Here is a 13,488-nt window from a genome sequence, read left to right as displayed (position 1 = left end):
AGTGTGCCCAGTTGCTCAGAAACTTTCCAGCACCTGTCTCAACTTAACTGCTGTAATCTCACCTCGCCAACAGCCTTTTTAATCAACACTGGGTCAGACCTGACCAACTTCCCACGCAAACTCCTGCCCTTGTCCAGCCTCCCCTCTCTCTTCAACCTCACCACTGCAAACAGCTCCTTCATCACTACCTACAGTCACCACACCTGTCCTGTTGACCTCAGCCTCGGTCAAGAGTTTCTTGGACAGTCACCATGAACAATGTCACTGACCCAATCTTCAGCACTTTTCTATCTTTCATTTCAGTCTTCTCCCCAACTTTGGCAGCATTGCCTAGTCAATGGCATGTTGGGCTGTTCCACCTCCTCTGCAACCCCCCCCCCCCCCCCCCCCAATTGCTCGCCTTGCCATTAAACAATTTTGCAGACCTCCGTTCCCATTTTGCATTCTTCACCCAGAGTCCTGGCATCCTGCATGAGTTGCACCATGACACAGTGCACTATATTGCAACTGTTCCAGGACCACTGGTTCAGTGCCATGACCACGTTCTTCCACTGGACAAGTGCCAGTTTGCATGGACAGAAATCAAAACTTCCATTGCCGCTGGAATTCTCTGCCAATCAAAAAACTCTTAGTCCCCCATACGTCATTTAGCACCTAAGTCGGACAGGACCTGGGACAACTGCATTGATTAGATTACATAGGCCAACGATGGGAAAATTTTTTTTGCTGAAAATACCTTATTCTAATGTTTTTTAGGGTGGGAAATCCAAATATGATACTTAAAAAACTTTATCACCCACCATCTCTTCACATTTTACAGTTAAATTTATTAAATTAAGCGATTTTTTAAAATTTAACAGCTTTTGTATAGTTAAAACCATTTAAAAAGGTGGTGTAATGAATGTAGATGACGTTGGTAGCACTGCTGTATAACATTTTGTATAGTTAAAACCATTTAAAAAGGTGGTGTAATGAATGTAGATGACGTTGATAGCATTGCTGAAAAAAAAATTGCTGGCAAAAAAAGGCCAATTCTGTTTTTATGTTAACAGATGGTGTTTTGTTTACTGTCAACCTAATCTCACTTTCCTGTTTCCTGTACATCTGCTCAATACAATGTCTAATCGTGGTTGTAAAAACTCTGCTGATAAGTTTTGTTATATTTGTGGTGAATTTGTGATTGAAAAACACCAAAGAAATTTAGAAACTTTTTGAACAAGGTTTATCTATCATACTTTGGATCTAAATTTGGTGATCAAGATATATCTTGGGCACTGCATAAGGTATGTTATGTGTGTGTTGAAGATATGAGAAAATGGTCCAAAAAGGAGAAAAAATCCTTTAGATTTGCTGTTACTATGATATGAAGGGAGCCAATAAATCATTCTGATGATTTCTACTTTTACATTGTTTATATTACTGATCATAATTCGAAAAACAAGAAGGTAATAAGCTACCCTAACCTTCCATCCGCCATTCGACCAGTAGGGCATGGCGTAGATTTGGCGGTTCCTAAACCACCAGATCATTTAAATTCTATTCCAACAGAAGTATTTTCTGATGTACAACGTGATTTAGATGAACCAAATGATGAATTCCATCGTAATAGGTACAGAAAGTCTAGAGCCCAAATTGTTTACTCAGACCCAGCTTAACAATTTGGTTAGGGATCTGGACTTAATGAAAGAAAAGGTTGAATTGCTTGGCTCTAGATTAAAAGAAAAGAACTTATTGGCAGTTGGAACCAGCATATACATGTATAGAAAGAGAGAGAAGCAATTTTCCAAGTTTTTTCTTCAACAAGAAGGGGATTTAGTGTACTGCTCAGACATTCCCGGTCTGATGAATGAGTTTGACATTGAATACAAAAAGGAAGTCTGGGGGCTGTTTATTGATTTATCCAAAACCAGTTTAAAGGCTGCTGGAACATCAACATGATGGGGGGACTACTGTTGGTCACTTCAACAAGAAGCATGCTTTTAATCAGCATAGAAAAAGCTACACAAGAAGCTTCAAAGAAAAAAGAGAAATAAATACAAACCAATTCCAGCTGACAAGTGAAACCTCTATTAACACAAATCATTGTTTCAAGCAGCTTACTGTAAATACAAACAATGCTTATGTTTAACAAAGAGTTGCATTAATTTACCCATTTACCATATAGCATAAGATTCTTATACTATGTAATAAAAACATATTGCTTGAAAACTATGGGTGATACAAAAAAAAACTAAGGCTACATTTGGATTCAGCTAATAAAAATCTATAAAGATCGACAATCAAAGCAAAAAAAAGTTTTTCAAAACAAATTTTTCTTTGGCCTGTGTTTTTGGTGGCTCCATGTGAGAAGCACCCACAACCATAATCACATCCCGCTCTTATGCAGCTACAGCGACAACATTTCTGGCATCATCATCCTCAGTATGAGAGACTTTGTGAAAGTTTTCACAAAGATGCCAGTCACATCAGATGTCATTGATAAGATGACCATTATCACACATTTTTGCTTCTTTGGTAGCCCATTCATGACCTTTGCACTCCATAACATCATGCAAAGCTGGCAACATTTTTTAGACAATTTAGCTGTTGTGCCTACTTGGATTATGTTCTTGTCTACTCCTGGGACTGAGAACACCACAAGCACCTCAAGGAGATTTTCACCCGCCTGGAAAAAGCAGGGGTCATTCTCTACCTAGATAAATGCGTTTTCAGGATAACCAATATTGAAGTCTTAGGTCACATTATTTCTCCTTTTGGCCCGTGACCCCTGCCCAAGAAAGCCCACATAATCTTCAATTTTCCATATCCCACAATGTATAATGAGCTTTGCAGATACAAATTGTTTTCATCATTTGCTTAATAACACAGCCTCTGTTCAGGAACCTCTCTGATGAAATGTCCAGTGACCATCTGTACCAACTACTGAAGGGTTTTGTCAGGAAAAAGCCTCTCATATTTCACGCTGAGAGTTTCATGGCTCTGTTTTCTACCGACACATGCCAACTGTATGAGCTGCTCCTGTGCCATGATGCCCTCCTCTGATTTTGAGTCCCTTGCAAAAGTCCAGTCCACTACCCCACACAGCTCAATCACTTCAGGACTCTACTTCCAAACTGTACATTTGGTGTGACATCCTTTCCTACCCCATGCACACTCACACCTCCAAAGACTGTGTCCAGCTCTACCTCACCCAACAATCTGCAAACCAGCTTTCATTTGCCTGCATGTCACAGCCCAACATTGACTACCCTTGTCCAGGAACATTTCTTCTAGCCCGGTGTCCAATGGGGCTGTCACTTTTGGGCCCACAACTGCATTCCACAAAGCTAAAGTGGACCACCATGTTCACATGCCTGTTTCCCCATTTCCTCCTCTCATGCATTCATTCTTCAATGTTCATATTGACATCGTTAGCTCCCTGCCACCCCAGACAGCTTCTGCTGTCTTATTACAATGACAGACTGATTCAAGCACTGGCCAGAAGGTGTCCCCATCCTGGACATTTCAGCTGAAATAGTTACCACAGCATTCATCAATGCCTGAGTTTCACGTTTCAGCTGACCTCACCACATAATGTGGGACGATAGGTGTCATTTCACTTCCTGTTTACTCAAAATCCTATCAAAGTCTTGCAGCACCCTTGTTAATTTTCTACAAGCTACCATCCCACAGCCAACCATGTAGAGGAACTTTTGATCATGCTTTAAATGCCACCATTACCTGCTACAACACAAAAAGCTCTGACACTCTGCCTGTTAAGTTTGTGGATGGCCCACAAGGCCAACCTATAATTGTCCACCACTGACCTGATTTACAAGCAGCCCCTACTCCCACCAGCTGACTTCATTAAGCTGTGGCCTATCTGTACTATCTGTATCCCAGCCTAATGCTACATTTCAGCAATTGCCAGTCCCCTTTCTGCCCAAAATACTCAGGTCTTCACCTTGTTTTACAACAAACTGACAAAACATTCACTGTGCATCTCCACAGCACCCCTTCAGTTACATACGTCAACAGGTTCAAGTCAGCTTATATGCTCACTCTTGACTGTGCCCATACCCCACCAACAGTTGACGTCTTCTTGCTCACCACTGATGACACTGATGCCACTGCCAATGCCAATGCCAGCAGCACCACATTAGCAGATAATGTTGCCCCCACCAGCACTGCCAACAAACTGACTGGCATCTGGGACCAAGATGCAGTCAACTCCCCTTTACTCCCCATCCCACTTCCAAGGATGTGGAACCTGACAACAAGCAGCCTCAGTGAGACTGTGTGGCTTCACAGCTGCTTGTACTATCCAATGCCTCCTCCTCACCTATTGTTCTACCATGCAACATCTTTTTTCCTGAAATGCAGCCCCAGCCACATCACTCACCATCAGCCATGCCTTTGACCACGCAGTCCGACATACCATACAGATTAATTATTACAGATTCGTATTTGTTAGCAAAGAACTTAAACTCATCAGTTATATCATAATGACGTAAAGTACTAAAGTTAGTGGCGTTTTCATCATATTTCTCGGTAGCGCCCATTTTTCCATATTCAAAGCGAACGCCATCCGATTCTGTACATTCTGTTCGCCATTTACACATTCCTCCAAAATATGGTCTAGTTAGAATCATCCGTCGGCGTATCCAACGCCTCGGTCGTGCACGGCGAACCCTGCCCATCATCCTCATCCGACGAGATGCATATAATTTCCTCCGGGGTCTCCACATCCGACGCCACCTCCTCCTTCATAGATAAACAATGAATAATATGACAATCCGCGTGAACAACGTTAAGACGGGATATTAAGGCCTCATCACCAATTGTACACTCATTTGACACAAATATAACCAAGCCTCGATGCTTTATGACCATCCCCGGTGTGTTCCAGACTACCACCCACTACCACACACAGCATGCCACCATCACATACCATTAGACACTGCTACACCAGCCTGACCACAAGCAGTGACCACCTGCTTTCCCTCAATGCATGCTGTGCTGCCACACTTTGCTGTCAAGAAGAAGATCACTGACAACAAGGCAGCTGTCAGGTGTTGTGGACCTTGCCCCTCACCCACACATACTATTGCCACAGACGCTCACCATTGCAGCACCCACACTAGCATTTGATGCTCCAGAACTGCATTTGATGTCATTACCAAGAATTCCTCCTCTCATAGAGGAAGGGGAAGGGGAAGGGGGGGGACTGTATGGTGCCTCCCTCATTTATAAATTTTACAAGTCCCACAATTTGCCTTAGAAGGTGATTTTTCCCCTCAGTGGCACCTAGATGTTATTCAAACCACCTGCACCACAGTGGACACCAGCTGACTGGAATGTTTTTCCCAACACCACAATCTGCCTGCCAGTTTCCACCCAGAATTCCATTCCATGTGCTAGCAAGGCATTCTTCAGCATGTGCAAGTGAAAAATGGCTGTTACAGCATCAGCCCGAATGCTTTGCCTGTTGATGTGAACCAGTGCTACCATTTGTAAACCAGTGTTTTCCACGTGTGAAGTAGTGCCTTCATTTTAGATCGGTGCTCTCAATGAGGACCTGAGAACTGCCGCACAACCACTATATGAGAACACACTGGGTGAGTTGGCTTTGTGCACTGCTTTGGACAGATGGCTTGCAAGTGCCATTGCAACGTGAGCAGGACAAGACACAGTTCAGCAGTTTATGACTCACATGCTGTTTCCTTGAGTTGCTTTGGAGAATCGTCTACCGATTTCCAGAAGCTGTAAATTCCATGTGCATCAGCACACACAGACCCCTCTGAAAGTTGGACTGCTTTGTCATGGCACAGATCATCCATGTGAACCATACTGATATATTGTTACTTAGCTTTGTATCTCCCTTGCACACAATGGCACATCGCCACTGTTTCCCCCTTACTTTTATTCACCACTATATATGGCCTTAGCTAGAGATGATCTTCTTTTGTCCATGTTGAACTTTTGAACTTTGTGTAAGCATGTATTTATTCCTGTACCTGCATTGATAAATTGAGAACTAAATTTCCATCACCCAATGGCTGCAATGTATATTCTTGACTAACATCTACTCACCCTGTCCAGTCTCAAAGGTAACTAATGCTCAAAACAGTTACGGCATCTATTAAAAGCAAACATAATTTGCATCCTCGTAGTCGCACAACTAGTGGTGCTATTATGGAACTGGCATGAAATGTGAACAGACATCATCTTTGAGATGTAGAAACAAGCCTACCAACTTTACTTTATGTTGCACAATTCCTTCTTGGTTCTAAGAGGGTGATTTGAAAAGGTCTCAAAATGGAATAGGAAAAAAGTACTTACATCACTGAAACTTTTTTTTTTATTTTTCAATGTAGTTTTCTTGTAGATTAATACACTTGGTTCAACATGTTCCAGTGCCTTAATCCCATCTCGAAAATGAGTTTTCTCCAGGCCTGCAAAATAGTTGTCAACTCTGGCTATCAATTCTTCGTTTGAAGTGAATCTTCTTCCACCAAGAAAAATTTTCAGTTTTGGGAAGAGATTTAAGTCTGACAGAGCAGGTGTGGCAACAACTCATACCTTAGTTCATGTAATTTTGCCATGGAGATGGCACATGTGTGTGGGCATGCATTGTCTTGATGGAAGATGACTTTCTTCCTTGCTAAACCTGGACTTTTTCCACATATGTTTTTGCAATTTGTCCAAGAGGTTAGCATAGTGTTCTCCAGTAATTGTTTGCCCAGTGGGGAGATAATCTAAGCACTCCCAACCAAATTGAAATTCATATGTCCACTTGGCAACAGTTGAAAATGAAGGAGCAGAGTCCTTCAGTGTATTCTGGAAACTGGCATGAATGTCCTTTGGTTTCATACCTTTCCTTCTGAAGTACTTAATCACTGCTCAAATCTCGATTTTTTTCATCTTCGCAAATCACTACATGGGAACAATAACAGAGCCATGTCACCGTCACAGCTCTCTTCCAAGAGCACTGACATGGCACTTGTTTACAAGCAATAGTCCAATGAATATCACATGAATAACTTGTTGTGATAGTGCTGACCTCTCGTGGTGATTCCGAGAACTTTTCAAACCACCCTCGTACAATTTTTTTTCATCAGTGTTGAACTGAAGGATTGCCCTCCTGAGAATGGTAGGCTATAGTTGAAATGTTCAGCTTCAGATAGTTCAGTGTGCAATATGTGTACAAGTAAAGCCAGCTAGAGAATATTCTATGTCATTTTAGTGATGTAACAATGTTGATTCCATGTATCTTGTGATTTATCCTTGATATCAAACTGCCATCAGCCCCCAACGTGATGCAGTATGAAAGTGTTGTCTGCAAACAGTGTCATATATTATGCACTGTAGTATCCTAGTTATTAGCCAAAGTCATTTCAAATAAAAGTAACAACAGGCCCACAATACAAGTGGCAAGAAGAGTGCAAAGTGATAGCTTCAGCAGAAAGCATCAAAAGGTATATGTCAGTACAATACATGAGAGTATGGACTCCTCTCTTGTTCCAACCATAGGCCAGTTGAGATTAAGTAAATTTATGTCATTGATGTGTGGTGTCTTAGGGAATAACAGAGGCAGTGCATAAGAGGTTTCCTAAGTAATAGGAAAGTTATAAATGGCATCCAATTAAGGGACTAAATAAATACTGGCAATGCTAAATGGGGAAGCTTGCTGTCTTTTATGAGAATCAATTCTAAAGGGTGGTGCAGATAAAAGTAGCCCATGTAAGTGCATGAGAAATACAGTGAAACTGCAGAAACGAAAACCTGAAATGAACTTACCATTTATTTACAATGAAAAACAGAGTGAAAAGTAGAATACAATTAAGAAGATGTTGAAAGTGAACCCCTACAACACCAATACACAGACATGCACATCTAAGCATATTCAGATACACCTGGTGTAAAGGTCAGATATCGATGTCAGAAATTTCATGGCTGATGTTGCCTTTCAGTTCCTGTATTGTGTATGGATTTATTTCATAGACCTTGCTCTTCAAGTGTTCCCACAGGAAAAAAATCACTTTTTCTTATATCCAGTGAATGTGGCAGCCATAAACTTTTGCTGACAGTTTGTTCCTTAGTGAAGACATCATGGACTCAGTCATGGGATACCTTAGATGTGTGGCATGTTGCCCCATTTTGCTGGGAGAAGCAGTACTGTCTTTCATATTCAGTGAGTGGAGCACAAAATGTATCAAAAATTTCGATATATGCAACCATGTTTAGGGTAGTGTCAAAAAAACATTGGTCCAGTGCTGCATATTCCTGTTACACTGCAACAAATGCCAATCTTTTCATCATGCTCTGGTTGCTGACACAAAATCATAGGGTCCTCTGTTGCTCAGTACCTTGTGTTTTGTGAATTCACATGATCAGAAAGCTGAACCCATGCTTCGTCATTCATGATATAATGGAAAGGCTCTAACAAACCACTATTGATTGACATTGTTCAAAAGCCACTTACAGTAATCTACATGTTTCTGACTGTCATCCTCCCATTATTTCTGCACAACTGTCACATGATATGGCTTCAAATTAAGACTTTTAAATACCTGCTGACATCTCCTCCTACTTACATGTGCCTGTTGGCCCAATTTATGTGTGGATTTCTTTGGGCTCTGACTAATTCTTCAGTGAACATCTGCAATAACTTTTGGTATGTGAACTGAAAGACTTCTTTGTCATTTTATGTTTTGCACAGATCTGTAAATGCACCAGTTTTTATACAGACTCTGTAGTGCTCTCTTTGCTGGTAGTCCATGAAAAATCAAATATGTGATGTACATGTACAGACAAACAAACGATCACAATTTTGGAAAAATTCGACAATTTATAAAAGAGAAGAGCTTCAAAAATTTGGCAAGTCAGTAACACATTGGTTCATCTCTGGCCCTTATGCAAGCAGTCATTCAGCTTGGCATTGATTCTTAGAGTTGTTGGATATCCTCCTGAGGGATATTGTGCCAAACTCTATCCAGTTGATGCGCTGGATCATCAAAATCCCAATCTGGATGGAAGGTCCTGCCCAGAATGCACCAAACATGCTCAATTGAGGGGAGATCTGGCAGCCTTGCTAGCCAAGGTAGGGTTGGCAAGGACAAAGACAAGAGGTAGAAACTCTAGCTGCATGCAGTTGGACATTATCTTGCTGAAATGTAAGTCCAGGATGACTTGACATGAATGGCATCAAAATGGGTTGTAGAATAGCATCAACATACCACTCTACTCTAAGGGTGCTGCAGATGACAATCAAAGGGGTTTGATTACGAAAATAAATGGCACCCCCATACCATCAATCCTAGTTGTCAGGCCATGTGAAGGGCGACAGTTAGGTTGGTATCCCATTACTGTCTGGGGCATCTTCAGACATGTCTTCACTGGTCATCAGGGTTCAATTTGAATTGGGACTCGTCAAGACAACTTCACTCCGTCAATGAGAGTCCAGGCCAAAGATGTGTCTGGACAGAATTTGGAATGATATCCCTCAGGAGGACATCCAACATATCTGTTAATCAATGCCAAGTGGAACAGGTGCTTGCATAAGAGCCATAGGTGGACCAACACATTACTGATGTGCTCAATTTGTGAAGCTCATTGTCTTGAATAAATCTTCCAATTTTTATGAAATTATAATCGTTTGTTTGTCCATAAATGTCCATCACATCCACTGATTTCTGTCCCATTTGCATAATTCCTTTGTGCTGTGTCATTGTGTGTGTGTGTGTGTGTGTGTGTGTTTCTTAGATGTATATTTATTTTAGTATCCTAAAGTGATTTGGATTCCTCATCCAGACCAAGTATCAGTATGTAAAAAAGGTCAGATATACACAGACAATATATTCTAGCCACAGTTTGCTCCTGCGTGAGGTGCCACTGCAGCACGGATGTCTCATGGAGATCTCTACCCACACAACACTGCCCATGAATACTGCAGCCCAACACTTGCAAGTCAGTCTCACAGTTCACTGAAGCATTAAGTACATGTCACTGACCAGGTGAGTTTAAATTTGCCTTCATTAGGTTTTTGATTCTGATTGCTCCCTGTACTACTGATATACACTTAAGTTGCCTTTGCTACAGTAGTGACTATGGACCAGTTGTAAGATAGATAATAATGTAATCTCAAGGTTATGATGTAAACTGATACCCTGCCCACACTTCTAGGGTAACTGCATTCAAGGTTGCTGTATAATGATACCTATCATGAGTCAAGATTACCCCTCCCTTCTACCACCCAGGCCTCTAGGTCAATTGTATGACATAATATGGAGGAAAAATGAATATCACCCAACCCACTGCCCCATTTCAAGTGCTAATAACAACACACTCTTCCCACATTAATCTAGGCCAATTGGATGACTTAAAATTAGCAGGAAAATCAAGTTCCCCCTCCCTCCTACTCTTATTAGGCCAACTGTGTGAGTTTTGTTACAGGAGGCCTGTACAATATAGTGAAAGGATCAAAATGAAGCACCAGCAATCCAAAGACCCAAATAAGTGTGAGTTTTATAATGTTTAAAAATTACAACAGTATATTAATTAAATAAATAATCTATTGCTATATACTAACTCTTCACCATACTGTAAGGAACTTGTCCCTGAATTATTAATGTGTGATGTCATGGTGTGTTAAAAACAATTACTTTTCTGTAAGCACTTCAACATACAGCCACCTCCAATCACTATTTACGACTTTGAGGTAATTTATTGCAATGTCACCAATCTTCTCCCACTTTCCAAGATCATCATCCTAAGATACACATAAACACGAGACTTTCAATGATAAACAATTTCCATAGTGTGATCTTTGAACAAATACACTGACACCCCATTTCAAACAATTATCACAGTGTGATATTTTAAGAAATACATCAATATCCCATGTTAAACAATTATTACACTGTAAAAAATATGTTCTTGCTACATACCAAGTCTACATTTCACTGTAAGGAACTTACCCCTGCATTATTAGTGTGTTAAGAACAATGACATCACTATAACGCGCGCGCACACACACACACACACACACACACACACAGTGTCAGTAAATTTAATTTACACTGTGAACAATGACTGCCAATCAACCTCCATTGCTAAACACCACCAATGGCATGAAGATGACTCAATAGTGGGTTAAAAACAAAGATGCCACTAACAGTTTGCATTAAAGGAGACAGGTGCTGTAAGATTATAGTAAACTTATAAATCTGAGTAGGTGCTTTTCTACAGACAAGTATTTTATGTTAAAGAAACATGCACAAGCCATCACTAAATGGCTCTGTAAACAATTTCCCTTGTTTATGCTATTACTGTCACCACTGGTATTCCATAGGAATCTTGAGGAAAGCACGTCATTTAAAACAAACAAAAAATATCTTCCATTATCCACTCCGTAAGTGCATGTGGCCTCTGCACTGTCCATATGCACCTTACTGCTGGGGTACAGTTCTCCTGTTTAATACTAGTTATGCCACTGGAGAGTCAATGAGGTGGAGAATGGCTGTTCTCTCTGTACCATAGGCAGAAGTGTCCCACACACCTCACAGATCACGCTACTGGAGAGGGAGAGAGGCTGAGAATGGCTTCTTTCTCAGACCAGAAAACATGCCTGAGACAGGCAACAGTTGAAAGTGTCCCTTGCACCTGACAGATAACAGTACTGGAGAGAATGAATAAGATTACCACTTGGACGATCTCTGTTGCACCAGCCACAAACTGTCAAAAATCACCCACAGATGATAGATAACAGCCAGCAGACTGTAACCTGTGGAGGTGCAGTGATAATGTGCCATCACCAACGTCAGAGTATACTGGCAGCCACAATAAGAACTCCATCTCAAAGACACTCGATATCTTACACCTCTCAAATATTTTGTTATTTCATGTATCTCCAATTCTCTAATTACGTTTCCAATAATGAATCATTATTAGCATTCAGTCATGTTGCATACTGCTACTGCTAGCAAAGTTCTATTTTACAGTATCAGTTATCTTTTAAGTCAACTATATTAAAATAAGCTCTGGGATATTTGCAATAGAAATAGTACAATGATTTGTTACATGGTGACAGCCTGATCAAGACTAACAACTGTGATGTAGTCATGAATTGGTGTTTCTTTTTTTACATTTATATGGTAAACTATAATCATTGCATCTAATGAGCTGTCTAGTAAAAATTCCTCTGATTGTGTATGAAGTGCCATTGTGCAAGATGTATCTTCTCATTGCTTCCTTGTGTAACATTTTTCATTCAAGACAATTCACAGAGAATGTAGACACACCAAAGGTAATTTCCAATTAGAAACAAGATAGACCTTATGCACACATAATTTAGTAAGTAGTGGTATGCTTATGGCTTGAATTGCATAGTATTATGTAACAGTCATTTTCGGGTGCTTACATTCTCATAATTTTTCATAACCTGTAGTATTTTTTTATAAATAGAGAAATTAACTAACTGCAAATTCACATCACACTGAGTGGGGTTTGAAATTGTGATACCTATCTAAAAGTGCCTATCTAAGAGGTGCTAACTGATGTGGTAATATTATAGTGACTATTTGTATCTTACTTTTGCTGACAGCATCCTATGACAAATGAAGTCAAGGACCCATATTGTAGGTTTATGAATCACATATTGAGATTTTTAGACATTAACTAAATTTTCTATAGTGGACAAAAAACTAAAATAAAGCAGAAAGTTGGAAGTGAACAAGAAAGTTTTCTTATTCAGTGTTGCTATGTATTTGTATAGTGTTTTGTGTGACAAATTAATGGGCACTGTTATATTATACAATAGTGCCTGAACTCAGTATTAGATGCCAGAAGGCCAGCAAACGTAACATTGCATTTTACAGTTTTAGCATTATGCCATTTGAACAGGGACAGGAAAGAGAAAAATCTTACGAGTATTTTCATAGCTCTTAAAAAGACAAAACCACAAATTTTAAGAACTATCTGTATGCGGTTACAAACCTGTATGGGACTATGAGAAATTATTTTATCGTCAGTACTAGGAAAAGGAATGATTGCTACTCACTGTAAAGATGATATGTTGAGCTGCAGAGGGCACAACAAAAGAACTGTTACACACTACAGCTTTTGGCCAAAGCCTTCTTCAGCAAAGAAAACACACACAAATTCAGGCAAGCAAGCACATCTCATGCACACATGACCACTACCACTACCATCTGGAATGTGGCTGTCAAGTGAATAGCAATCTGGAGTGGGGCAGCAAAGGGAGAGGGATAATAGTGTATGAGTTCAGGCAAAGAAGAATACTGTCAGGTGAGGCATGCAGGAACTAGGTGGCAGCCTCACGAGACTGCCAGCTGCAGCATCAAAAGATATGGTGTGGAGGACAAAATGGGAGCAAAAAAGGAGAGGAGCTGGGCAGGGGAAAGGACAGGCAAGTGCATTGGCAGAGGACAGCACACTGTGAGAGTGGGGTAAGGCAGCATGAAAAAGAAGGTGACAAGGTGATCGGGC

Source organism: Schistocerca nitens, chromosome 5 (assembly GCF_023898315.1).
Source record: "Schistocerca nitens isolate TAMUIC-IGC-003100 chromosome 5, iqSchNite1.1, whole genome shotgun sequence".
NCBI classification, from domain to species: Eukaryota; Metazoa; Arthropoda; class Insecta; order Orthoptera; family Acrididae; genus Schistocerca; species Schistocerca nitens.
The sequence above is the reverse complement of the archived record's forward strand: the minus strand, read 5'-3'. Positions refer to the sequence as shown.